The 27,795-nt window shown below is 47.4% G+C and overlaps 1 pseudogene; it reads right to left on the reverse strand.

The window, feature by feature from the left end:
• Nucleotides 1–4,226: 4,226 nt before the first annotated feature.
• Nucleotides 4,227–27,795, reverse strand: part of LOC127773415 (stem 28 kDa glycoprotein-like) — a 33,998-nt pseudogene continuing 10,429 nt past the window's right edge.

Raw genomic sequence — 27,795 nt, forward strand, 5'->3', positions numbered from 1 at the left:
TGCCGGTTTTTTGAAAGAACCGACACATATAGCTTAAGCCGAGCCGAGCCATCAGTGGCTCAGCAGCACCACACGGTCCACACCCACCAAACATCCTTATCTAGTCGTCCACACCACACAGTCCTTATCTACACATCGATCCCATCCCTTCTCGCGTCTCTCTCTCTCCCCTCTCTCTCTCGCATCGCTCTCCCTCCCATGGCCGGGCGCTGGCTGGCAGAGGTGGCGGCGGCGGGCACCCCTCCCATGGCCGGCGGCTGGCTGGCAGAGGTGGCGGCAGCGGCGGCGGCTGCACCCTCCTCTCCGCCAGATCCAGCGGGAGGGGAGGCGGCAAGCTCCTCTCCGCTAGATCCGGCGCCAGGGGAGCTAGTGGGGAGGCGACGGGCTCCCGCCTGCCAGAGGCGGCGGCGGCAGCAGCGGCCGCACCCTCCCCATGCGGCGATGACGGTGACCGTGGAGGACAGCGGTGGCACGGGCTCTTTTTTGAAGAAACCCCTGTGGCATGTGTTCTTGAGTTTCTCTTTTTGATTTCTTGTTGAGTTCTAGTCCTAAACTTGAGTTCTTAATGATTTGTACTATTCGCTAGTTCTTGGTGACCTAGATCTTGATGAATATACTAGTTTGTTGTTGAGTTTATCTCGGATCCGAGAGGTGGTGATGAAGGGGAGTAGGGATGGGCTCGAGGGAGGAACGGTGGTGGAGTGTGGATGGTGAGTTCAGCTCGATTCGAGTTGGCTCGCTCTTTTTTTTTTGCTCAAGCAAAGCTAAAGGTGCCGGTTCTATTTTGGCATGGGTGTCGGTTTTTCTTATTGGTGCCGACCAATAGGTAGCCGATTTCCAACCAGCACCTATGGCGGTTTCTGTACCAGTGGATGTATATCAGTACTCTTGAAGGATTTAAGGCACCAACAATAGACCAAGAACAGAACCGCTACCTAAGCGCTTAGGTATATAAGGAAAGAAAAGTCCAATGCCATATTCCATCCATCTAGCTAATTAGTTAATTAGTGTTAATAGGTGGGCGAAGCACATCCTATTACATACACAAGTCCTTAAAACATTCATTAGAGCACCCGCAAAGGTAAAGTAAGGTGCTATCTATAAAACATGTACATCTGAGCAATAGACTAGATTAATAGTAAACCACTTCAATGGTATGTCTACATGGGTATCTATAGCTCTCTAATCTATTGCCTCGTTTTTCTCTATAGATTATCTCCAGGTTAGTATATAGCTTTGTTCTCTCTCTTCATTTAATCTCTTTCAAATAGGAAAATATGCTGACATGGATCTCTTGTAGAGAGCCGATAGATAACCATTGCGGGTGCCCTTATAAAGGGCCATATGGGGTGGAGAGGTCATTATGTTGATAGTAAATACACATGCAGCCGTATAGTCTATTTCAAAAAGATGGGAGGCCACATGTCTCCTTCCAACCACCAAGCTCTATGAGTAATACCCTACATATAGGGTCAAATTGTTCTTCATCTATGTAACAAACCAAGGACATATATAGGGACCAACATATCTCCCATGCATCCAGCGAAAAGCAGTACCCGTACGTAAAATTAATGTGCGCAAGTTGGTTGTTGATGTAAAGAGGACAATATATTATTTGTAGGGTTGATTTCTGAGGTGTCCATTTTCAATAACGCCTAACATATCTAGCCATATCAGCGGTGATATATATAGTTGCATTGCATGCATGCATCTACTCCTTTGCAGGTATTTCTATAGGTTCTAAACCAATCTCTTAATGTATGACCGAATTGGTCGATCGGATGTGCTCCATGTTTCGTTTTTCGTCTCTTGATATTTAGTCACATGATAGATATGTCTGCATGCAAGGAACTATTTTAAGCCCTCAAGGGTATGAGCCTTCATTTAAAAAATATTTTAAAGAAAATAGAGAATAAATTAAAGCAGGTTACCTTTTCGGCCAAATTCGAATAGTTGGAGTGTTACTTTTATTTCTTCATATGTACTTTGTAGATGAAGTTTTCATCTTGCAAGTTAATGCCACATGTTTGTGAAAGGATCAAAAGAGACATCTCGTGAACCAAAATTAGTACGTCTACCTGATCTATTTTCCGTACTTATTAATTAATAGTTCCTTAGATAATTATTTCTCGAAAGTTTGCATATATAGCTATAAAGAAAATCTCTTTTGAACCATAGATTCTTGATTTGTAAATTTCTTTCATAATTTATAAAGTCACACTATTTTGAAGTCAAAACAGTATGAATGGATTTTAAAATGGGATAATTGAAGTCGGCGTTGAACTTTGCTCGAAGGTCTCATTTTTCAAACCCAAATTGTAGGACATGTTATTTTTCATCGTCAACTTTTAAAACTTAGCATATAACACCCTAAATCATATTTAATGTTGGTTTTGATTCATATACATGATAGTAGTCTTTCCACTGGTGGAGAAGGGGTTATTACTCTCGGTTCGCAACCCCCTATAGTCCCGGTTTTCCAACCGGGACTATGAATCCGGGACTAAAGATCGCTATCTTTAGTCCCGGGTGAAAAAATCGGGAGTAAAAATCCATTTTTAAGCATCTAACACCAACCTAGACTTAAGAGGCTAATCCGGTTGCTCTTTCCGGTTTCTCTTTATTCTTTTCTTTTCTTCATTGTTTTTAAATATATTGATTTCACCCCATCCCTCCCTAAAATCCCAAATAATTCATCCTCAAATTGCCTCCAAATCCACAAATCGATCATCTCAAATACTCAAATACATCACAAAATCTTTAAAAAAATTACATCACAACTTCTACAAAATTCATCACATATTCACATCACACACAAATCAAATACATCACACAACAATCTCAGATTCTCAAAAAAAAAAGAGAAAGCATCTGCCTCGCCGCGCGCCGCCGCCGCGCCGGCCGGCCGGCTGCCACCACAGGCCGCCGCCCCGCCGGTCGCCGTTGAAGGCCGCCGCCTCACCACGCACAGTGCCGCCGCTGCACCGGCCGGCCGGCCCATCGCGTCCCGCCGTCGCGCCGGCCTGGCAGTAGAGTGGAGAAGGAGAGGAATAGAGATAAGAAGAATTAATAAGGTTGAGGAGAGGAATTAAAAATGAGAGGAGGAGATAAGGTTGAGGAGAGGAGGAGAGAGGAGTTAAAGGAGAGGAGGAGATACCTCGATCCGATCGCGCACACCTCTCTGATCTCCGTGTCGATCTTTTTTAAACCAACCGGGACTATAAATAGATCTTTAGTCCCGGTTGGTGTGTTACCAACCGGGAGTAAAGCGTATGGCGATCTTTTTTCCCGGTTGCTGTTATCAACCGGGACTACAAATAGATCTTTAGTCCCGGTTGGTAACACTAACCGGTACTAAAGATTGAAAATTACTCTGTAGCTTTTAAACCGGGACTAAAGATATTTTTAGTCCTAGTTTTTAATACAACCGGGACTATTGTAAAATCTGGTTGACCGACCAAAGATGGTTTCTCCACCAGTGTTCATTACCATGAAAACTAATTAATTAGGCAAGTTTCTTGGTTGTAGACCTAATTAAGTGACAGTCACATGAATTAAAATACTATGAATAAGGGTAGAAATAGGAAAATCACGTTAATTTCAAACAAATTAAACTGTTGTAAAACTTCTGCATCAAGGTGTTTTTTATTCTCTAGTTATGAAAGTGTTGGGGTGAAAAATAACCTGTTTTGTTATTCAGGGTTTGAAAAATGGACTTTAACTCAGTAAACAAAAATGAACTTCAATTTAATCGAAGTTCAAGTACTAAAAATGGACTTCATGTTTTAAATTGCCACTTGTTAAAACCAATATTTGGCTTAGCTAAAGTAGGTTAGACTAGAATAAATTAAAAGTTTTGAAATAGAGACTTGTCAATTTATTGTCTATTTTAAGATCATGCCACTCATAACATTCACGTACATGTATGAAATGACAAATATAATTACTACTAAATATGTTTAATGTAAGGAACTGCTTGATCATTGATCAATACATTGATCAATGAAAATCAGCTCTCTCAATACAATACACTGATCAATGAATATGGCCAACTGCCAAACACGCGTTATTACAAATTTTAAAATCTTGCCCATCTCATCAACAAACCAACAAGCAAATCAAGTAAACAGTTCATGACAAGAAATTACGTAGATGACACGAACTTGGATCCGTCGATGAGCTAGCTCTCTAGCCATTATATTCTAGCCATGGGGCCAGTGGCCCAGCTAGGCGACGTAGTACATAGGGTTAGGGTTAGGGTACTTGAAGGTGCGGCAACCCTCCGGTGATCCGAGGTCGCTCCACTGGTCACCGATGTTGCCGATAATGATATAGCTGGCGTCTACTAGCTTTTTCCGCTCACTATCTTGAACGCTTGAGTTGAGGTTTGGAGCCCAACTGGCTGGAGCAGTAGCTTCTCCCAGCTAGAGTAGCCCTGTGAGAGGAGGTTGTGGGTGGTGACACCTATTTGGTCCTCGGTGCGGCCGGATAGGAACACCGGCTTGATTTCGAGCTGGAGCAGCCGATGGTAGAGTCGCAGCGTTCCTTGCAATGACAGAGCGCTCACTCTAGCCACATACTGGAGGAAGCTCGCGTTGGTCGTATGGCTGAACTCTGGAAAGGGAAATGATGATTTAAAAATGATAATCGCCAACCAATACAACAAGTTTTATGAACTTTTTCTATTATATGAAAAACACGAGCATGCATACACCACCACGCATGTACGCACGCTCATGAGAGTGATGGAGAACAACTGCAAGTCACTAACCCATTAAATTCTTACGGGACTCCCGTGTGTGTAATATTCATGGACGAGAATTTGAATCGTGGTTTGGGGAAGTCTTGCACCCAAAACTCTACCATCATAGCATCATAGCGCCGGTGTTTTCATGGATGGGTCACTGTTGCTGATACTATGGAGTAGTGCATATGTGTTAGCTATTTTTTTTATAACTACAGCTTCTTTTATTGAAAAAGAGTTCATATATAATTATAATTTGCTAATTGTTATTTGGAATCAAATAAATCAAATAGTCAAAGTAAGAGTTTAAGGTACACATTTATATTTATTAATTCCAAATTTACTTTTTTACAGGGAAGGAATTATTAAATTTTATGCATGATAGAAAAAAAATAGTACTTTGACCTAGTGTTTGAGTATATATACGTACCCGTAGCCATGCTTGGCCTGGTAGGGCAGGGTGAAGAGGGTGGTCTCGTCGATGTCGAACACCCAGATCTCCTTGCCATGGCCGGAGAGCTTGAGGCTCTCGGCGTAGGCGATGGCCTCGTTGATGACCACATCGGAGTCACGGCCGTAACGGTCGCCGGTGATGTTGTCGGCAACGTCACTAGTACAGATCCTCTCATCTGTGACGGCTTATCATATGCCTGGGCAACGTGGGCCGTCTGAACGAAGTCATCTCAATCGGCCCTAAATTTTTGCCGTTGTAGATGTACTCGTCGGGGTGCATATTGCTATAGCCCGTCATCGATGACACTCATCTGTGACGGGCTCGAAGTTAGGCCCGATTGAGATGACCTCCACTATGTCAATCGAGCCCAAATATTGAGCCTGTAACAGATGAGTGTCATCGGTGACGGGCTCCAAAGAAGGCCTGATTGAGATGGCCTTAATGCCCGTCACCGATGACTCTTATCAGTGTCGGGCTTCTATTTGCGCCCGTTAGAGATTAGTGTGCGCCCGTTAGAGATGACATTTTTTTGGCCCGATTGAGATATACTTTGCACACTATATATACTCTAGCAGTCTGTTGTCCGTAGTTATCCTACTGTTCACTATTTTGGTGGGAGGTTGAAGGGGGCGAATTTTTGTAATTTTTTTGCAAACAAAACAGGAAAATCATAAAAGTAAGTAAAAGGGTCCTAATCATTTCCTATTAATTTAGTAGTACTTATGTTATGAGATGTTAACTAATATTTTGTTCATTGTTCAGCGATGAATCGAAGTTGGATGTATACGACTGGCTTGAGGCGTCAGTACAAGGAGTATAGAGATGACGTATTAAGTTTTATGAAAGCCGCAGAGGAGGATAGGATAAGAAGAAATGACAAGTACATGTGTTGTCCATGTAGAGATTGTAGGAATGAGATTTCGTGGGAAAATGAAAAGGAAGTACACGCTCACTTGATACGTCGGGGATTCATGGAGAGATACACATGTTGGGTGAAGCATGGAGAGCAAGATCCGGGTACTGATGGTGCAGCTGCAGACGGAAGTGGTGCAAACAATCATGAAGAAGGAGATGAAGAAGAGCATGACATGTTTGTCCCATCTCCATTGGGTGGTGAAATGGTTCATGTGGACCCTGATCTGCTGCAAGACTTGTTACGTGACGTTGATTACCCAGCTATGAATGAGAGAGATTCCATGAAGTTCAGCAGGTTGGTCAGTGACTCGGAGACTCCTCTATACATAGGATGCAAGCCAAAGCACACCAAATTGTCAGCAACATTAGACCTAATGAAGTTGAAGGCTAGTAGTGGATGGTCAGACAAGAGTTTTACAGAACTTTTGGGAATATTGAAGGACATGCTTGCTCAGGAGAACACATTGCCCGAGACGACATATGAAGCAAAACAGGTTCTGTGTCCCCTGGGGTTAGAGGTCCGGAGAATTCACGCATGTCCAAACGATTGCATATTGTACCACAAGCAATACGCGGACTTAGATGCTTGTCCTGTCTGCAATACAAGCGAAAGAAGAGCACGGGGGAGGGAAAGAAGTCAAAGCGGGGTGGTCCAGCGAAGGTTGTGTGGTATCTACCAATCATTGGTCGTTTCAAGAGAATATTTGCCAACCCCAATGAAGCAAAGTACGTTGGCATGCCACAGAGAGAAGGAATGACGGTTTGCTAAGACACCCTGCGGATTCGATTCAATGGAGGAATATAGATCGAAAGCACAAGGACTTTGTTGCCGACCCCAGAAACATGAGGATATGTTTGTGTACGGATGGCATGATTGCTTTCGGAGACAAGAGCAGTTCTCACAGCACTTGGCCAGTTCTTATTGCAAACTATAACCTCCCGCCATGGTTGTGCTTCAAAAGGAAATATATTATGTTGTGCTTGTTAATCCAAGGTCCGAGACAACCCGGCAATGATATCGATGTGTTCTTGAAGCCTGTTATCGATGACCTTGAGAATCTGTGGAAAGAGGGTGTGGAAACTTGGGATGCATATGGTTAGGAGAACTTCACGCTACGAGTTCTATTGTTCTGCACCATTAATGATTATCCCACGCTGGGTAATCTTTCTGGATAAACCGTGAAAGGAAAGAAGGCATGCTCTGACTGTATGGAACATACACACAGTATGTGGCTGAAGAAATCAAGAAAGATGGTTTACATGGGTCATAGGAGATGTGTCACGCTCGGAATTTCTATCCAAAATTCCAAACGCTTACATGTGTGTTAAATCCTCGTCTAGGAATCAGCCGAGGCACACAATAACAAATTGATAATAGAGTACTCTTAAACAGCTAATTAATATTCGCAAAATAAATTATTACAGAGGTGGATAGTTTCTCTCAAAGAATAAAATTCTACGCAGCGGAAAAATAAACCAAAAGACGGAACAGCTATGGCGACTCCACTCCACAGGCAACTTAACCCGGACCAAGCCTAATCCTCCAGATCATCACCTTCACTGAAGTACTCCTCCTCTGATGAATGAATATTGCAAGAATGAGCATATGACATACTCAACAAGCCACACAGCAAATATGCAAGTGCACAGGATAACAAAGGACGGCATAATAAAGCTCATTTGCATAAACAACATTTACTAAATATTAAAGAGAATAGTAAAATAGTTGAATAATTAAGTAGTATTAAATAAACACTACACAACACACCCGTGTTGCATAGGCCCAACCTCATCTGAACAACCAACCCCGGTTGTACAAATCAAACCTCCAAACCAGGAATATACCATTCCAAACCAGGAGTCAAATTGATTAACACAATTACCATTAATGAGTAGTGTGGGACTAATCACGAAAAACATTGTTTAACTCACCCATAACCGCAGGCACGGCTATTCAAATAGTTTTACTTTGATCAGAGGTGTACCACTATACCCACAAGACACAGCTCCACAACATGTCACCATGCGCCTCAATACCACCACGGTACCTTGGAAAGGAACTGTGACAATACCCCTCGCACAACACAACTCACCACAGTGCACCGTTCCTGGATCATAATCTCCCCCTCAAAACCAGAGGTAATGGACTCCCCAGCGACCCCCACGGACTTCTCGCCGCTTCACAGTCTGGCACACTATAATGAATCATGCTATACAAAAGGTAAAGCCGTTGCCCACGCTGGCTTGTGGTTGGCACGGTAAATGTTTCACAACAGTAGCTCGCGAACCGGTCCTTAATTGTCATGAGCACGACCTTCAAAACCATATGCTCACAACCCACCTTTAATCAGGTTTTAATTATCAACTAATTAACATTACACGATTAACCATCGTGAGCTACCATTAAATATAACCATAATTAATAATGTAGTATATATGATTCATCCCATTAATGAGTTAATGTTTTTAAGCATGGCTAAGCAAATATATATATAGCATTTAGCTGAACCAAACCAATATATAAGGTTCTAGCTAATCAAATTATAACCCATAGGAAAATAAAGTCATCTTCGGCCATTAATTAATTGGGAAAGGCTCACCACCCGATGACATTCGAAAATAATGCATAACTTGAAATAAAACATTAGCTTTAAATGGGTTCGATATGCTCAAAGGGTTGTTTGGGATCTGTGTGACTTGCCTTGAGCTTCTACAAACACTTCCGAACCTTCCTCAACGAAAGCGCTCTCTTCGGGAACGTCGAAAACTAAAGCAAAACGACAAAATCAACAAAACAGTACAAAATAAGCATAAACAGTACATGTGGATATTTTTAACATGTAGATCTTGATTTTAGAAAAATTTAGCAACTTGAACCACTCGAATCGGAGTTACGATGATTTAGTTATAAATTTCCGAAGTTTAATCGATTTGCATCTAATAAAGAAAAACTAAAAGAAAAGGATTATGACGTCATGATGACATCATTATCACGGCATGACGCGAGCGACGACCTCGCCGGCGATAGAGAGGTCGGCCGAGCGATCTAAGGCCATCTACACGTAGAGGACGATGACGCGAACTCACCGGTGCAAGAAAACGCGACGGACGACGACGAACGGCGGCCGGCGTCGAGCTCCTAAGGCGGCGCGGCTCGGGTCGTCGGCGGCGGCGGCTCTCCGGTGACTAGGGACGGCGGCGAAGAGGCGGCCGAGGTTCCCCACCTCCGTGCGCACCTAACGGCGGCGACGGGGAGCGGCGGCGACGGCGCTAGCGACGGCGCGGCGCGGCTGGAAGACGGCCGGCGTCGGCGGCGGCTCGGGCGGCGTGGCGGTGGCACTACGGGTGACGAGGGAGCTCGGGAGTTGGGGCAAATGAAAGAGGACTCCAAGGGGATGCTATATATAGGCTTGGATTGAAGAGATCGGGCTCCAACCAAGAGGAATCGAATCCGGAAAATCTTCGGGTTAGTTTGGAGAGATAAACTCAAACGGACTCTATTTGGTTTATCCGGGAGAAATTGGTCTCTGAGACTTTAGGGAAAGGAAGAGGATAAGGAGGAGAGTATTTTCCCTCAACTAATTTTAGGAAAACAAAAGGGAAAAGGTCGGATTTGGAGGGGAAAAACCGAGCCCACTCGGTCACAGTTCGGCTGTCCTGAGGTTGAAGATGAACAGTGCCGAGGGAGGCAGATCAGACTTTTAACCTTGGGCTGGCTGAGAAAAAGGAAAAACGGAAAAAAGAAAAGAAAAGGAAAAGGGCGGCTCAGCTGGGCCGACTGGGCTGCACAGCCGCGTGCGAGGGAAAGAGATGTTGGGCCGAATTCGGCCCAACAGCCTAGGAGAGGATTTTAAAAACTTTTCCAATTAAAATAATTCGTGAAATGATGTTTCATTTATTAAAAATACTTTCCTTGCTCAAATAATTCTCAAAAAATCTAGAAAATAGATAAATAAGCAAAGTATTTAATGAAATTTTATATAGCACAATTTTATGTTGAAATTTTTCCTAGATTATTAGAGTTTAACTTGTAGGCTTTTAAAATAATTTCTAGAAATGATTTAAAATATGGATTATTAATTTAGGCGATTTTTAGGGCGTGAAAAGATGGCTCCCCCTACGGCACTCCTTTAGAAGGAAGAAGAAAATTTTCAATGATTTGTCCGGAGATCAGGTACATAACATGGTGAAGGACATTACTAATGAGTTTGGGAAGAAAAGAAAACGTAGCAAGGAGGACAAGAAGAGGATGTGGAAGAAAAAATCCATATTTTGGCGGCTAGCTTACTGGGAAGATCTTGAGGTCCGTCATTGCATTGATCTGATGCACGTAGAGAAGAATGTGTGCGATAGCATGCTGGGGCTATTGCTGAATATGCCTGGCAAGACAAAGGACGAGTTGAATGCGCGTCTTGATCTACAGGAGATGAACATTCGCAGTGAACTTCAGCATGTTACGGATGAGAAGACATGAAGAGTGTACCTCCCACCAGCTTGCCACACATTGTCGAAGGATGAGAAGATCGCAATGCTATCATGTTTGGCAGATATTAAATTTCCTTCGGGCTGTTGTGCGAGAATAAGTAAGTACGTTAAATTGGAGGATCTAGAGCTGATTGGAATTAAGTCTCACGATTGCCATGTGCTAATCACACAGATCTTGCCAGTTGCTATCAGAGGCATTCTACCACCACAAGTCTGTCACACGATCCAACGGCTTTGTGCCTTCTTCAATGCAATCGGTCAGAAGATTATAGATCCAGAAGACCTAGATGGGTTGCAGGCCGATATTGTCAGTACCCTGTGTCACTTGGAGATGTATTTTCCATTGGCTTTCTTCGATATTATGGTTCATCTCACTGTTCACCTAGTGAAGCAAACAAAAATATGTGGGACAGCTTTAATGAGAGAAATGTGGCTGTTCGAGCGGTACATGGGAATTCTGAAGTCCTACGTTTGGAAGAGAGCAAAATCATAGGGGAGCATCATTGAAGGTTACATGACCGAGGAAGCTATTGAGTTCTGTATCGATTACATGGCCGAGACTGATCCTATCGGAGTTCCTGCGTCTCGCCACGAAGGAAGGTTGGCAGGTGTCGACACAACTGGCAGAAAAAGAATAGTTCCTGATCAAGCTTCCTACGCGCAGGCTCATTTCGCAGTGCTGCAACATATAGCTAAAGTAACCCCATACTTTGAGGAGCATTTAGCGAAAGTCCGACGGGACAATATTGGTCGATCAGATATTTGGATCAACAGAGAACATGGTGCTCGTTTCAACGAATGGTTCAAGGATCGTGTAGCACGGTCGACCGATGGCCCAAGTGAGATATTACAAAGGTTGGCAAGGGGAACTTCACTATTCTGAAGGACCACATCGATCTGGTCCCTCAAGAAGAAAAAGAAGAGGCCTGGAGGCAGTTCAAGGAAAGCTTCCAATACCCTACATAGGCCGAGGCAGGACTCAAGCGGCAGGCTATCCGTAAGATGGGCAATTGTTGGAAAAATTTCAAGACAATGCTGGTCACGGAGTACGTCCTCAACCCCGCCCAGCCAGAACCATTTGGGAAATACCCATTCATCACCCGAACCGTGTGGGATGAGTTCCATGCCGCCAAATCAACGAAAGAGTCTCGGGCAAAAAGCCAGGACTACCGTGATCTGCAGGCAAGGAACCTTCACCCGCACCGGCTTGGCACCGGAGGCTACGCGGGGAAATAGGCAGAATGGGACAAGGAGGATGAAGCTGCAGTGGAATCTAACACCCTGCTTGCTGATATCCCGGTCCAGCAGGCACGGAACTAGGCAAGGGCAAGGGTGAAGAAGAATAGTGACGGAACTCTTTCGTTCCCAAATCCCGAAGATCAAGCGGTGTACCAGAAAATCATAAGTTGAACACATAGAATAAGTTTCATTATGTTGTATCGTATTCTTCGTCTAACGCATCCTAACTGTACCCCAGGTCGAACTGAATGCTGAGAGACAGGTCTGCTCACAAAGACGCGAGGATGACATCCTCACGAAAACGTTGGGAAACGAAGAACACCGTGGACGAAGAAGGGGCATTGGCTCCAATGTTCCATGGAAGTTTGGGTTTCCCCAATACGCGTGGCAGTACAAGAAGCACAAGCTTTCCAAGGCGCAGAAAGCTGCACGCCTTATGGCCCAACTTCGGGTGGAGCTTAAAGAAGAGCTTAGAGAAGAGCTCACTGCCAAGCTGTTAGGTATGGAGGTTCGGATAGAGGCACACATCCCCCAAAGTACAAGTGAGCCCCACGCAGAGGCGTAGCAGCTGCACATCAACTGAGGCTCCGGCAGAACAACCTGAAGGTCCCGCTGCGGTGGACCACATAACGGTAAAAACAACTTAATAACGCATATATTGTATTAGCACCACAATACATTGCAACATATACTAAGGACACTAATGAATCTATCGCAGGAACCCACATCGTGTACCCTAGTCGTTAGGGTGACACCAGGATTTGCAATTACTGCCGCAGAGGGTCAAGCGTTCAAGTCTACCCCGGAGACCCGAGTGCATGGGGCGCAACTGCTAGCCAGCAATGCTAAAGTTCAGGTGGACTTAGTGAAGCCCGATTGGGTTGGCTACACTATCCCACACCCACCTAATGACGAGATTCTGACCCTTGGGGCTACACGTGGGACCTTTATTCAATGGCCCAAGCACAGCATTGAGATCAATATAACTCCAAGGCCAGCGCCAAGTTCTCGTCCGCTGCAGACGCGTCCCCATCCAACTGTTGTATCTCTCCCTCCTGTCGTTGAACAAAGAGATGAAGATCTCCAATTACAGTATGATACAGATTTTGGGGAGGACGGTATGGAGGTCGACAGCAGGCCGCACCTCCCCCTCCTGCCAAAAGGAGCAAGAGGGTGAAATCTTCTCTACCCAAGCTTGACACACGCAGAAAAGCTGTTGGAACGGGGAGAGGAAAAGTATAGGTGCCATTAGCCCCAAAGAAATTTGATCTTGGCAAGGTGCCAGTAGCTCCTCCAAAGCCTCCAGCCGAATTCACATTGGGCATGCCATTGGTCGGAGACGATGCCTTATTCAAGATGGGCCCTGCATGCAAAGAGTTGCACGGGTACTACATGGAGAAGTCCAACGCAAGGAGGAAGAATAGAGAGACCTCCATGTTGGGCCAACACGATGGTCAGCCGTTCCTTGGGCCTACTGCCTTCATCGCCGTAGACTTCAAAGATCTAAGGGATCTCTACAGGGTGCGAGCGATCGACACCAACCTCCTTAAGTGCTACTCCTTGTAAGTATTTCTGGGTACGTGATATGGTAGTAACTGTCCATAAATTACGCTTACCCTGACTCTTGTCTTGCTCGTAGGTTAACCTGGAAGCATGTCCATCGTAAAGCACCTCATGTTGCCTTACTCGATCCAGCTGTTGTCAACAAGACAACGCTGAAAAACGATCGAGCAAACATGGTGGGCTATATCAAGAACTGCTTATTTGTCCATCAAGACAAGGACTTCATTATGTGTGCCTACAATCAACAGTAAGCGTGTACCGTACTTGTACTCAAATACTCGACGCGTGCAATTGTAGTATGTAACTAGCAATTTAATAATTTCGCAGGCAACATTGGATTCTTCTAGTAATAACGCTGAAGTGGAGTTTGGTACACTACCTTAACTCCAATATCAAGCCAGAAATATACGATTGGTCGGCCATCGAATATGCCTTGAACGAGGCATGGGACCAATACGTGGCAAGAGGCGGAAGGCATAAGGATGGGCATCCCAAACTCGGTCACAAGAAAGACTTCCCAATACGTCAACAAGTTGGCGACCAGTGCGGGTTCCATGTCTGCCATAACATGAGGAGCTTCGCAGACAAGGTGACATTGCTCGACCCTGAGGTGTGTAATTCAATTGTTTATACACACATAGGATGACGAATTTACAAGTATGTAGACTAACTTGGCGCCGAACATGCAGGAATTTATTTCAAGGATTCCGGAAATCAACTTCGAAATCATTAGAGAGGAGATAGCACAATTCATACTAGATGATATCTTGTCACCGAAAGGGATGTTTAGAGTGAAGTCCTAGGAAGCTCGTCTCGGAATGGCAGAACATTTGCAATGCATATGCGACAAACATTTGATTTTTGTAAATATTCTTTGTAATACAATTAAAGTTTTTAGAGTAAAATCCTAGGTAGCTCGTCTCTGTATATACTTGCATTTCTAATTACATATAAAATTGTTCCAATTTAACTTAGCTTTGCAGGTTTTGATGCATGTCGGCGGTTTGGAGAGAAAAATGGATGTGAATGACATATACTTCCTCTTTTTCACATTGTAAGACTTTCTAGCATTGCCACATTTATTCAAATGTTAATGAATCAATCTAGACATATGTGTCTAGATTCATTAACATCTATATGTATGTGGCCAATGCTAAAAAGCCTTAGATTGTAAAACGGAGGGAGTATATGTGATGTGAATGCATGTGTTGTGATGGAATAAAAATCTGAATGAGTTGTGAATTGGCTGTGACTGCATGTTTTGTGATGGAATGTAAATGCTGTGATGTTGGGAATATAAATATTGTGAATTGGCTGTGAATGCTGTGATGCTGGGAATGGGGTTGCTGGGAATGTGACTATATATATGCTTCTGTCAATTTTTGCAGCGGGCATGGCTAGCAAAGGCCTGAGGCTAGCCAAATTATAAAATTTTATTTTCTTTTTGGTTCCAAACTCATTCCTGACGGGCATATTAGTATTGCCAAAACAAGATATGTCATCCGTGATGGGCTTTTAGAATAAGCCCGATAGAGCTATGTCATCCTTGCTGGGCTTTTAGAGTAAGCCTGATAGAGATAAGTCATTTGAACCGTGACTCGTTTGACTCAACACGTGGGGTCAAATCAATCGGTGACGGGCTCTATCTAAATGCCCGATTGAGATGACTAGTCATCCGTGACGGGCTTAGTGGTATGCCCGATTGAGATTAGTCATCCGTGACGGGCTCTTAACTACGCTAGTTTGATGGGTCAAACTCATCTGTGACGGACTTTGTTTTCAGCCCGATTGAGATAACATCTATCCGTGACGGCCTTTTGCCCGATTGAGATTTTTCCTCACATCAGTGACCTTTGCTCAGTGACGGAGGCCTTACCGATAGTGATGAGGCTTTCAGCCCGTCACAGATAAGCGATCCCGTTCCAGTGCGTATTTGGCGAAATCCGCCAGAAACGTCTTCCAGTCGACGATGTTGTGCGCCTCCACCGCCGTCCTCACGCTGCCGCAGTACGGCGGCGACTACGCCTCTTCCTAGCCGCTGCAGAAGCAGCAGCCCTTTGCCACCGTGAGCAGGAGGAGTAACCTCGCGCCGTCGCCATTGTTGCCGTCGCCTTCTCTTGAGCTGTGATTTTCTGTAAGCTAAAGGAGATCGATGTGTGTGATCGAGGAGGCCGGCCACTGGGTTTATAATGCTGTGTTGCGTCGATCGCTTCACGATCGTGAACCGAGGTGCGACGTCGTACGTGCGAGCTCAACATTTTACCGGCCGGCGATCTCTCCGCGCGCTTGCCGCCGGAGCTGGCGTAAGTAGCGGAGTACGATCCCGTCGGGTTATGACCGGAGTGCGACGCTGCGCCTGGCGATCGACACATGGGCCAAGTGTTAGAAATAATGTTGTTGTTGTAGTAATAATGTACTAGTAGCTGCTTGCTTGGTGGAGATCGACGCAGGGGTCAAGTGTTCGAAATAGTGTTGTTGTTGTAATTAATGTAGATGCTTAATCGCATATATAGTGGAGTACTACCGACACACCCTCTCTTCTAATTTTCTAAAATAAGTTTATTTTTTTCAATTAATCTGGATATATAGTTTATGTTCAAATTAATGTATAAAAGTGAATTTATTTTGGACGGATACTAAAAAATATTTTTTTGCAGATACATACCTCTTTATTTTTATAATTAAACGACCGCTACAAACGGGCTAAAATAACATCCGTATGTAAAAGTTAACGGAAATACTGTATACCGGTATACCCGACGGGATACCCTTCGTCCACCTTTCCCATCCAAATAGGAACGAGCCTGAGCGCTAAGCTGTGAGGAGGAGGTGGCCATCGGCGACTTCGGCACAGGCTGGGGAAGAAGACCCGCTCGGGGAGAGGAGGATGCGGTCGCCAGAGACGTGGCCGCCGGCGACGTGGTCGCCAGATTGCTGCCTAGTGCTCCATCCACGTGGTCGGCCGGTGCGCCCTCCGCCGGTGCCCCAACTCCGTCACCGGCGACGTGGCCGTCGGCGAAGTGGTCATCGGATTGCCTCCTGGAGCTCCAGCATCGCCGCCTGCCATCCACGGCGCCGCCGTTAACGCCCACCCTCGGCTCCATCTGCATGGCCAGCCGGTGCGCCCTCCGCCGGCGCCCCCACTCCGTCGCGGGCCCTCTCCGGTCGGCGCCTTCATCGCCGGTCGTCGATCCTGCTACAAGTTCGGGCCTTCATCCTATCCATCTGCTGCTTCGGGGGAGCAAAGAGACAAGATTGGGTGCAAAGAACTTGTTAACTTGGTCATGGCTGGCTGTGGAGTGTGGTAGAATCATTTTCTACGTGGTAAGAATCGCATGATACATGATAGGTATCATCTTCTACGTTGTAAGAATCACATGATACTTGATAGGTATCATCTGATACCTCTCAATTATCACCTGAAACGTGGTAGAATCGCATGATACCTAGTAGGTATTACCCGATACCGGCTAGGTATCAGGACCTGATACATCGCAAGCATCACCCACCACGTGGTAAGAATCGCATGATACCTGATAGGTATCATCTGATACCTCGTAAGTATCATATGATATGTGGTAGAAACGCAAGTATCACACGATCTTACTAAAGTATCATCTGCGAAACCCATAGGATCTTGTTACTAGACATGATACCTAAGTAGGGTCATGTGGTACTGCACAGGTATCACACATAATGATACTTTTGAGGAGGATCATGTGATCCTCTGTCACACTCAGAAATTCCCGAATAGAATTCCAAGCAGAATGTGCATTAAAATCCCCGTCCAGGACCGGCCGGGGTACACAAACGACAATGTTGACATTCAGATCCACGTCTTACAAACATTATAGAAGTCTTACATAAATGCAGCGGAAAAACGAAAAACAACAGGAGCTAAGCCTTGACTAGAACTGCAGCGGGAACACCACTCCACAGGCATCCTCGACGGCACGGACGAAGCCTACTCCTCGGAGAAACCTCCATCTGACACATACTCGTACTCTGGGGTTGGGAAAAATAGAGCAAGACTGAGTACTACCCACTGTACTCAGCAAGTCATACCGGAATGGGGATATGATGCAGGGAATTATCAAAGGAGAGCTAGAGTGGTTCATTTGCATAAAGTGAGCATTCATAAACAGAAGTTGGAAGATTTAAACAGTTGTAATAATTAATTAATATTGATCATCCGCTGTCCAACGCTATCCCACGTTGCAACAGGCCCAACCATCCACCTATACTATCCAATTTCATTAGACTAAACTAGGGTGAGACTAATCACGGTGAATCTGGTTGACCGCCCATAACCGCGGGCACGGCTATTCGAATAGTTTTACTCTGATCAGAGGTGTACAACTGTACCCACAAGACACAGCCCCACGACACATTTCCATGCGTCGACATGCCACCACGACATACCGGAAAGAGGCCGTGATAGGACCCTTCGCATAACCCCCTCTAGCCAAGCACACCACACCTCAGGTTTCACCCCCGTCCCCAGCGGGCAACGGGCAGTCCCTTCTCGTGCCTAGGTGAATCCGGAAGCGACAGAGGCCGTCGCAGGGCCCGCCCCGCTCCATCACGCCCACCCTTGCCTGGATGCGTCGACTAGAGGAAAGCTACACTACAAGCCCTGCCGTTGCCCACGCTGGCTTGTGGTAAGTACGATAAGTTCTTCCAGGGCATTCCGCGAACCGGTCCTTAACTGCCATGGGTGCGACTAGCAAAACCATGCACCCACAGCCCACCATGTGATTCACTTTAATTAACCAACACCAAAACGATGGTACTAAACCAACCTTACCAATTGAACCTAAAGTCTATATTTTAGTGAGCTTTCCCCATTGTGTGCTAGTGGAACTAAGCATGGCTAAGCAATTCCTAGTCCAAAATCTATTCATGTTATAACCCAAGCTAACAAAGGAGCATGGTATCAAAATGGCATGGCTGTAACAATAGGTAAACACCCCATAGTAACATTATAAAACAATGCAATATTGGAAGAAAAACAATAGAGCATTGCAATATAGGATCAACATGTTCAAGTGACAAGCGTGACTTGCCTTGCTCTGCTGCTGGAGAAACCTCGGCGACTATCTCGAAATACACCGGAGCGTCGGAAGAACCGGAGTCTAGCGACATACAAGGCAAACATTGCAAACAGGCTATAAGGCTACTGAAACAGAGAACAAAACCATTTTTAATGGATTCTACACATTTTTCTTGATTTACTGAGACTTGAATGGGCTTAAACGGAGCACGGATGAATTATTTATGAATTTTAGAAGATTCACTGTGTTTATTACTATAACAAAAAGTCCTTAAATCATTTATTGCGCAATAAATCCCAGGGCTGACGTCATCAGGGGGGGCGGCGCCGACACGCGGGGCCCACCGGTCAGCGGCTCGAGAGAGAGGGAAAAGGGGCGCCGGCACGCGGGCCCCACTCGGCAGCGGCTCAAAGGGGGGGGGGCGGTCCACCGTGGACCAGGACCACGCGGGTGGTCCACCGCCGGTCCACGGGACTGACGGCCCAGATCGCCCCCGGGGCTGATCGGACGGACGGCGGCGACCCGGCTCGGCTCGGCTCAAGGCCGGCCGACCGGCCACGGCGATGGCGACGGCGCGCGCGCGCGCACGCGTTGCCAGCGACGGCATACGGCGGCGGAGGCGTCGGCGCGAAGGCGACGCGAAGGCGGCGGCGCTAAGCGGCGGCTAGGAAGGAGAGGGAGGGGAATAGAGGGAAGAGGGATGCCTCACCGAGAGTGGCCGGCGCGGATGAAGACGACGGCGAACGGCGACGGCGACCACGGGCAAACGGCGGCGACGGGCGGACGAGGTCCGGAATGCCCTAAGAGAAGAAAAGAGAGAGGTTAGAGGGAGAGAGATGAACCACGGTGATCGGAAACCATGGCCGAAGGCGGCGGACATGGTGGCTCTCACCGTCGCACGGTGGGAACGGCGCTCCGGCGGTGAACCTCGACGAAGGAGGGGTGGACGAGGTGGATCTCGGCCACGCGAACCTGACGGCGGCAACGGCGCGGTGTGGCGGTGAACCTAGCAGCGGCGAGCGGCGGCCGGAGCGGCGAGAAAGGCGGCGGCGGGTGGATGCACGGTGCGAGAGCGATGGAGAGCTTGGGAGAGTTCGGCGAAATGGGGAAAAAGCGAGAGGGGGCGACGGCGGAGCTTAAATAGGGAGAGAGGGGGCCGGACGTGGTCGGGAGAGGCGGGAATCGCCGGCCGACGTGGGGGAGTGGGAGAAGAGAGAGAGAGAGAGAGGCGGGATTCGAAAATCGAATCCCGGTCATCTCGGGCGCGAGCGCGGGTGGGAGAGAGAGGGGAGGCGGGCGCGGGAGGCGCGGCGCACGACCGGGGCGGCCGACGTGGCCCGGAGGGGGCGGGACGTGGGCGCGGCGGCGATTTCGGCGGTGGTGGCGATGTGGGAACAGGCGGCCGGAGGAAGGGGACTACCCCGATAGGTGGGGCCCACCTGTCGGCGTCCCAGGGAGAGAGGGGAGGCGGGCGGCCGGCCCGCGCGGCTTAGCTGGGCCTCGGCCTTCGGCCGGCCCAGTGGGAGGAGGGGGAGAAAAAAAAGAGGAATGGGCCGGCGGCCCATTCAAAGGAAAAAGAGAAAAGAAAAGAAAGAAAAAGGAAAAAGAAGGAAAAAGGATTTTTCCTGGGATTAAAATTGCATGTGCTCAATTTTAATTGGTTAAAATTATTTCTAGGGCTCTGAAAATTCCACTAAAAATCCTGTTAGTGAATTTCGACATGTAGAACTCAAGAAAAATTCCACATGTCAAATTCGATTATTATTTGTATTACTTTCTTAGGGTTTTCTCTTGATTTACACAAGTATTTTCTTGAGACCATTTATAACTTCAATTTAGGCTTGGGAAAGAACTTTGGGGTTTGACAAACCTACCCCCCTTAAACGGAATCTCGACCCCGAGATTCGGAGGAGCTGGCGAAGAGGTGCGGATGGGCGGCTTTCAACTCATCTTCCCTTTCCCAGGTTGCTTCCTCCTCTGAATGGTGACTCCACTGAACTCGGCAAAACCTGGTGACCTTGTTTCTGGTTCTTCTTTCGCTGGTATCAAGTATACGAACCGGCTTCTCCACATATGTCAGGTCCTCCTGAATATCAATATGCTCCGAATCAGCTTGTTCTTCGGGTACTCTTAAGCACTTCTTTAATTGGGACACGTGGAACACGTCATTAATGTCGATCATATTGGATGGAAGTTCTAGCTGATAAGCAACTTCCCCCCTTCGTTCCAAGATTTTGTATGGTCCCACGAAGCGTGGTGCCAACTTGCCTTTCGTCTGAAAATGGTGTACTCCCCGGTGCGGAGTGACACGAAGGTACACGTAATCCCCTGCTTCAAAAGTGAGCTCCCTTCGGCGGTTATCCGCGTAGCTCTTCTGTCGAGACTGGGCAATCCTCAACCTTTCCCTGATGGTTCTGACTTTCTCTTCTGCTTCCGCTAATACCTCTGTCCCGAACAGTTGACGCTCGCCTGTCTGATCCCAGAAGAGAGGTGTGCGGCACTTCCGGCTGTATAAAGCTTCAAACGGTGCCATCTGTAGACTGGCCTAGTAGCTGTTGTTGTACGAGAATTCCGCATATGGCAAGCTTTTGTCCCAAGCTCCACCAAAATCAAGAGCGCAAGCTCTCAACATATCTTCCAAGATTTGATTGACTCGCTCGGTCTGACCATCAGTTTGCGGGTGATAGGCCGTGCTAAATTTTAAACGGGTCCCCAATTCCTCTTGCAATTTCTGCCAGAACTTTGAAGTGAACTGACTCCCTCGATCAGATACAATCTTTTTGGGTACTCCATGTAGACACATGATTCTCGAGAGGTATAGCTCCGCCAACCTTTTACCCGTATACGTGGTATGTACTGGTATGAAGTGAGCAACCTTAGTGAGTCGATCCACGACTACCCAGATTGAATCGTGACCCGATGATGTCCGGGGCAGTCCTGTTATAAAGTCCATTCCAATCTCCTCCCATTTCCATTCCGGGATTTGAAGAGATTGGAGTAAACCTGCTGGCCTTTGGTGCTCTGCCTTCACTCGTTGGCAAACATCACAGAGTGCGACGAATTCAGCTATTTCTCTCCTCATGCTGACCCACCAAAACTTTTCTTTGAGGTCATGATACATTTTGGTGCTGCCTGGGTGAATGGAGTACTGGGTCTGATGAGCCTCGGTGAGTATCAGATCCTTTAGTTCCTTGTCGTCAGGTACACACAATCTTTCTCCTAACCAGATTGTGCCGTGTTCATCCTCAAGGAAATCCCGAGCCTTTCCGACTCTCATGTTCTTTTTTAGCTCTGCTATTTCAGGATCATTCACTTGAGCTGCTCTGACTTGATCCATGAGCGTAGGCCGTGCCTCCAGAGCGGCTATGAACCCGTGTTCAACAATTCCCACGTTGAGATGCTCAAACTCCTGCCGCAATTCCTCACACATGCCCTCAATGCATAGGGCAGTGCAGTAACTTTTCCTGCTTAATGCGTCTGCCACCACATTGGCTTTCCCCGGGTGGTAGTGAATGCTCATATCATAGTCTTTGATTAATTCCAACCATCTTCGTTGTCGGAGATTTAGGTCCGGTTGGGTGAAGATGTATTTCAGACTCTTATGGTCCGTATATACTTCGCAGCGGTTGCCTATCAGATAGTGCCTCCAGATCTTCAAAGCATGAACCACCGCTGCCAATTCCAGGTCATGAGTTGGATAATTCGCTTCGTGTGGACGCAACTGCCGCGAGGCATACGCAACCACTCTGCCCTCTTGCATTAGGACACATCCAAGTCCGTGGCGGGATGCATCGCAATAGACTTGGAAGTCTTTCAGCTGGTCGGGCAGAATCAAAACTGGTGCGGATACTAATTTCTTTTTGAGCTCCTCAAAACTCTTGTCGCACTCAGCCGTCCATTTAAACTTCTTGTCTTTCTTAAGCAACTGAGTCATGGGTCGGGCGATCCTGGAGATGTTTTCGATGAATCGGCGGTAATAACCTGCAAGTCCAAGAAAACTTCGAATCTGCGACACGGTCTTCGGTGGGGTCCATTTGGTAATTGACTCCACGTTCGATGGATCAACTGCCACACCTTGAGCTGTAATGACATGGCCCAGAAATTTGACTTCCGTCAACCAGAAATCACACTTGCTGAACTTGGCGTATAACTGGTGCTCCTTCAACTTCTCGAGTACCAGACGGAGATGCTGTTCATGTTCTTCTTCAGACTTTGAATAGATAAGTATGTCGTCGATGAATACCACAACAAACTTGTCCAGAAATTCCATGAACACTTTGTTCATCAGATTCATGAAGAATGCGGGTGCGTTGGTAAGTCCGAAAGACATAACCGTGCACTCATACAGCCCGTACCGAGTGGTGAAGGCCGTCTTTGGAATATCCTCTTCCCGAATTCTCAACTGGTGGTAGCCTGATCGCAGGTCTATCTTAGAAAACACTTTAGCTCCTTTCAGTTGATCAAACAAATCATCGATTCGCGGCAACGGATATTTATTCTTGATTGTGACCTCGTTGAGTGCGCGATAATCGACGCACATCCTTTTCGTCTTATCCTTTTTCTCCACAAAAATGACCGGTGCACCCCAAGGTGAAGTACTTGGTCGAATGTACCCTTTCTGCAGCTACTCATCAACCTGCTTCTTGACCTCTTCTAGTTCGTTGGCCGCCATTCTGTACGGTCTCTTGTAAATTGGAGCGGTTCCCGGTGCCAAGTCAATCCGGAATTCGATCTCTCAATTGGGTGGCATGGTAGTGAGGTCTTCGGGGAACACTTCTGGATACTCGCAGACTATGTGGATATCTTCCAATTTCCTCGAATTCTTCTCCACGGTAACCACTGGGATTTCCGCTTCAATCTGATTCAAGGAGACCCCTTGCTTTGGTGAGTCTGGTGATTTGTACACTACTATTTCTCCCTTCTTGTTGGTCAAGGTGACTGTGCGATTCGCGCAATCAATGACTCCCTTGAACTTGGTCAGCCAATCCATCCCAAGAATGACATCTAGGTCTTTGGATTCGAGAAGAATGAGGTTGGCTAGAAATGGTGATCTTTGAATTTCTATTGTTATAGAAGGGCTGAATTGAACCGAAGTGGAGCTATTCCCTAGGGTATGAACCCGCATTGGTGTGCTAAGTTCCTCTCTTATTAACCCATGCATCCCGACAAACTTCTTTGAAATGAACGAATGCGTTGCACCAGAATCAAAAAGTACTGTTGCAGGGATTGAGTTAACAGGAAACGTACCCAGTACGACCTCTGGTGCTGCTTGTGCCTCCTCCGCAGATGCGTGGTTGACACGAGCCTGGACAAACCTTGGCCCGGCACGCCTAGGCTTCGGGCATTTGTCAGCGAAGTGGCCAAGCTCACCACAGTTGAAGCAGGACCCTGGTTTTGTTCCAGTCTCCTTCTTGGCTTGCTCGGACGGGCCTGACTGTGCCGGTGCCACTGGTGGGCGTGGAGCTGCACCGCGGTTGGGCTGACCGCCATGGTGGTTCTGATTGCCACTGGCGCCCTGGTGGAAGTTGCTAGGGTTGAACGGGCGGTACTGGCGGACGATCATGGTGGTAGGTCCACCCTGCTGTCCGGGAGTGAGGCGCGGCCTCTGGTGACTTCCCTGATGTGCCCTGAACTGAGCGGCCTTCCTCTTCCTGTCCATCTTGTTGCGTTGATCCTCCTGACGGATTGCCTTGTCAACCAGCCTCTCAAAATCAGCGTAGTCCCCAGATATCAGTTGGTTGGTCAGCTCGTCATCCAGACCTGCCATGAACTTTTCCTGCTTCTCGGTGTCGGTGCGGACATCCTCTGGTGCATATCACGCGAGGCGATTGAACTCATGGAGATACTCTGTCACAGTCCTGTTGCCCTGATGGAGTGCCCGGAATTCCCTCTTCTTTTGTGCCACCGACCCCGTCTGGCACCTACGCCTTCCTGAAGCTACGGCAGAACTCTGCCCAAGTGACTTCAGTAACTGGTGGGCGGGTGGCCATGTGATTGTCCCACCAAGCTGACGCAGGACCTTGAAGCTGGTGTGTGGCGAAAGCAACCTTCTCCTGATCATTGCACCGCAGGAGATTCAGCTTCTTCTCTATGGCATGGAGCCAGTCATTCGCCTTCATGGGGTTGGTGGTGCTAGAGAAAGTGGGTGGCCTGACACGTAGAAACTCTGGCAACTTGGACTGAGGAGGAGGGGGACCAAACTGCTGGTGCTGCTGTTCGGCGTGCTGCAGCATCCTCTGGTGCATCTGCTGGTGCTGCTGCTGCATCTGCTACATCATGGCTGCCATCATCTGAGTCTGATGTGCCATCACTTGGGCTAGCGTCGGATTCTCGGGAAGTGGTGGTGGACCATTGCCGGAATCGCTGTTGGGATGCACGCCATCAGTGCGCTCTTCGCCGTTGCTGCCCTCGCCTATTGTACGGCTACCATTCCTGGTGTAGACCATCTGGAGGAAGAGCAGACGGGGAAAAGAAGAAAAACAGAGGCTCAAGAACTAAGCTTTATTATATAGGAATTTAAAACTGCAATTGTTCTTATCTGAATTAAAACACTTAAAAAGCAAGCAAAAATCCTTATTAAGACAGCCATATCATAGGCACATGATATCGACCGTCGACTGACCCACGAGCAAGCAACCTAAACACACAAACTAACAAACAAATGCTAGACAATCGATAAACTAATGGAAGACGAGCCTAATGCTCGGAACGGAACCTAAAGTCGGTGGAGTCGAAGGCATCCTCCTGCTCGTAACCAGGTCCCTCTGAGCGACTCCTGGAGCCTGGCAGATAAGTCTCGCCGCTGCCCGGCTCAGAGCCACTGGAGCTGCTGCTGCTGAGGTCGCGACTGCCACTGGGAGTAGCAGACAACCAACCTCCGTTGCCACTGGCTGGACCCCTGGCGGCTGATGCTGGAGCGAAGGAGAGAGCGGACGTGGGAGTTGACGCGGGAACAGGAGCTGGAGCTGGCGCTGGAGCGGCGGGAAGTGCTGGAGCTGCGGGCGGAACGGGAGGTGCGGGAACTGCGGGCGGAGGTGGGTTCCTGGGCGCGAGCTGGATGCGCACGGGTGCAGTCGTCGTCTTGCGGGGCGTAGTGCAGATCCGGACTCCTCCTGGCGCGGGAAGACCCTTTAACTGAGCATTCTCCCTCTTCAGGCGCGCTATCTCGTCCTTCAGAGCGATGATCCTCATGAGCTTCCCATCATTCAAGGCCTTGGACGCCTTGTGCAGGTCCGAGTGCATCCTATCCAATCCCCTCATCACAGCACACATGTGACCAAAGGTGGTGTCGTTCTCGCCGGCTGTCTGACGGAAAGTACTGACATCATCACCGCTGGCTTGACGAGGGTGAAATCGATACGCCGTGTCGTGGAAGATGTAGTTGTGGCGCTCCCGTAGTCTGGCCATCATCAAGTATGCTGCCTCCTGACAGGCGTGATCTGTTGTGCCTCCGGACGCCTCAACCACCATGTTAGCGAGGCAGGTGCCCACATAGCCATGGACCTCCAGGCGGACACGGTGAGGAAGCTCGCCACTGAGCGGTGGAACAGTCGTGTACTCTGGCGCGTTGGGGTAGCCCACTACCAGCGTTATACGTGCTAACTCTGCCACAAAGTCAATCATGCCTTCTCCGTGGTGGTTGGGTGGGTGGCCGGCCATCTAGAGAAGACAAAGGAGTAGGATCAATGCATGCTCAAATCCAAATTTAAATAAAGCAATAAAGGACTCAAATAAGAGAATCAAATAAGAACGAGATTTTATGCATAGATCATTTTGCATGAGAGCGAATAAATAAGACAGACTTACATAACGATAAAATAATGGGGAAATTAGATACATACTAATAATAACAATAAAGGCAGAAATACCTTGCAACCCATATTCCTGAGCTAGGACCTAATGCATTTCACCCATCAAATCCCAACTGACTAACGAATAAACCCCAAATAATTTTACTAAAACCTTAGACTGACTTGTTTTGACAAATCTCACTTAAACGAGCGACCAAGATTTTTCCCTTGAATCACAAGAACAGATACCAATTTTCCCGGAACAAATCCAATTGCAAAGAACATATGCAATGAAAAGGATTAGAAGGGCTCTTAGGTTTTTCCATTTGGCTCGTCCTACGGTCAAGGTCGGCTCTGATACCAACTTATCACGCCCAGAAATTCCCGAATAGAATTCCAAGCAGAATGTGCATTAAAATCCCCGTCCAGGACCGGCCGGGGTACACAAACGATAATGTTGACATTCAGATCCACATCTTACAAACATTATAAAAGTCTTACATAAATGCAGCGGAAAAACGAAAAACAACAGGAGCTAAGCCTTGACTAGAACTGCAGCAGGAACACCACTCCACAGGCATCCTCGACGGCACGGACGAAGTCTACTCCTCGGAGAAACCTCCATCTGACACATACTCGTACTCTGGGGTTGGGAAAAATAGAGCAAGACTGAGTACTACCCACTGTACTCAGCAAGTCATACCGGAATGGGGATATGATGCAGGGAATTATCAAAGGAGAGCTAGAGTGGTTCATTTGCATAAAGTGAGCATTTATAAACAGAAGTTGGAAGATTTAAACAGTTGTAATAATTAATTAATATTGATCATCCGCTGTCCAACGCTATCCCACATTGCAACAGGCCCAACCATCCACCTATACTATCCAATTTCATTAGACTACACTAGGGTGAGACTAATCACGGTGAATCTGGTTGACCGCTCATAACCGCGGGCACGGCTATTCGAATAGTTTTACTCTGATCAGAGGTGTACAACTGTACCCACAAGACACAGCCCCACGACACGTTTCCGTGCGCCGACATGCCACCACGACATACCGGAAAGAGGCCGTGACAGGACCCTTCGCACAACCCCCTCTAGCCAAGCACACCACACCTCAGGTTTCACCCCCGTCCCCAGCGGGCAGTGGGCAACGGGCAGTCCCCTCTCGTGCCTAGGTGAATCCGGAAGTGACAGAGGCCGTCGCAGGGCCCGCCCCGCTCCATCACGCCCACTCTTGCCTGGATGCGTCGACTAGAGGAAAGCTACACTACAAGCCCAGCCGTTGCCCACGCTGACTTGTGGTAAGTACGATAAGTTCTTCCAGGGCATCCTGCGAACCGGTCCTTAACTGCCATGGGTGCGACTAGCAAAACCATGCACCCACAGCCCACCATGTGATTCATTTTAATTAACCAACACCAAAACGGTGGTACTAAACCAACCTTACCAATTGAACCTAAAGTCTATATTTTAGTGAGCTTTCCCCATTGTATGCTAGTGGAACTAAGCATGGCTAAGAAATTCCTAGTCCAAAATCTATTCATGT

Source organism: Oryza glaberrima, chromosome 5 (genome assembly GCF_000147395.1).
Source record: "Oryza glaberrima chromosome 5, OglaRS2, whole genome shotgun sequence".
NCBI classification, from domain to species: Eukaryota; Viridiplantae; Streptophyta; class Magnoliopsida; order Poales; family Poaceae; genus Oryza; species Oryza glaberrima.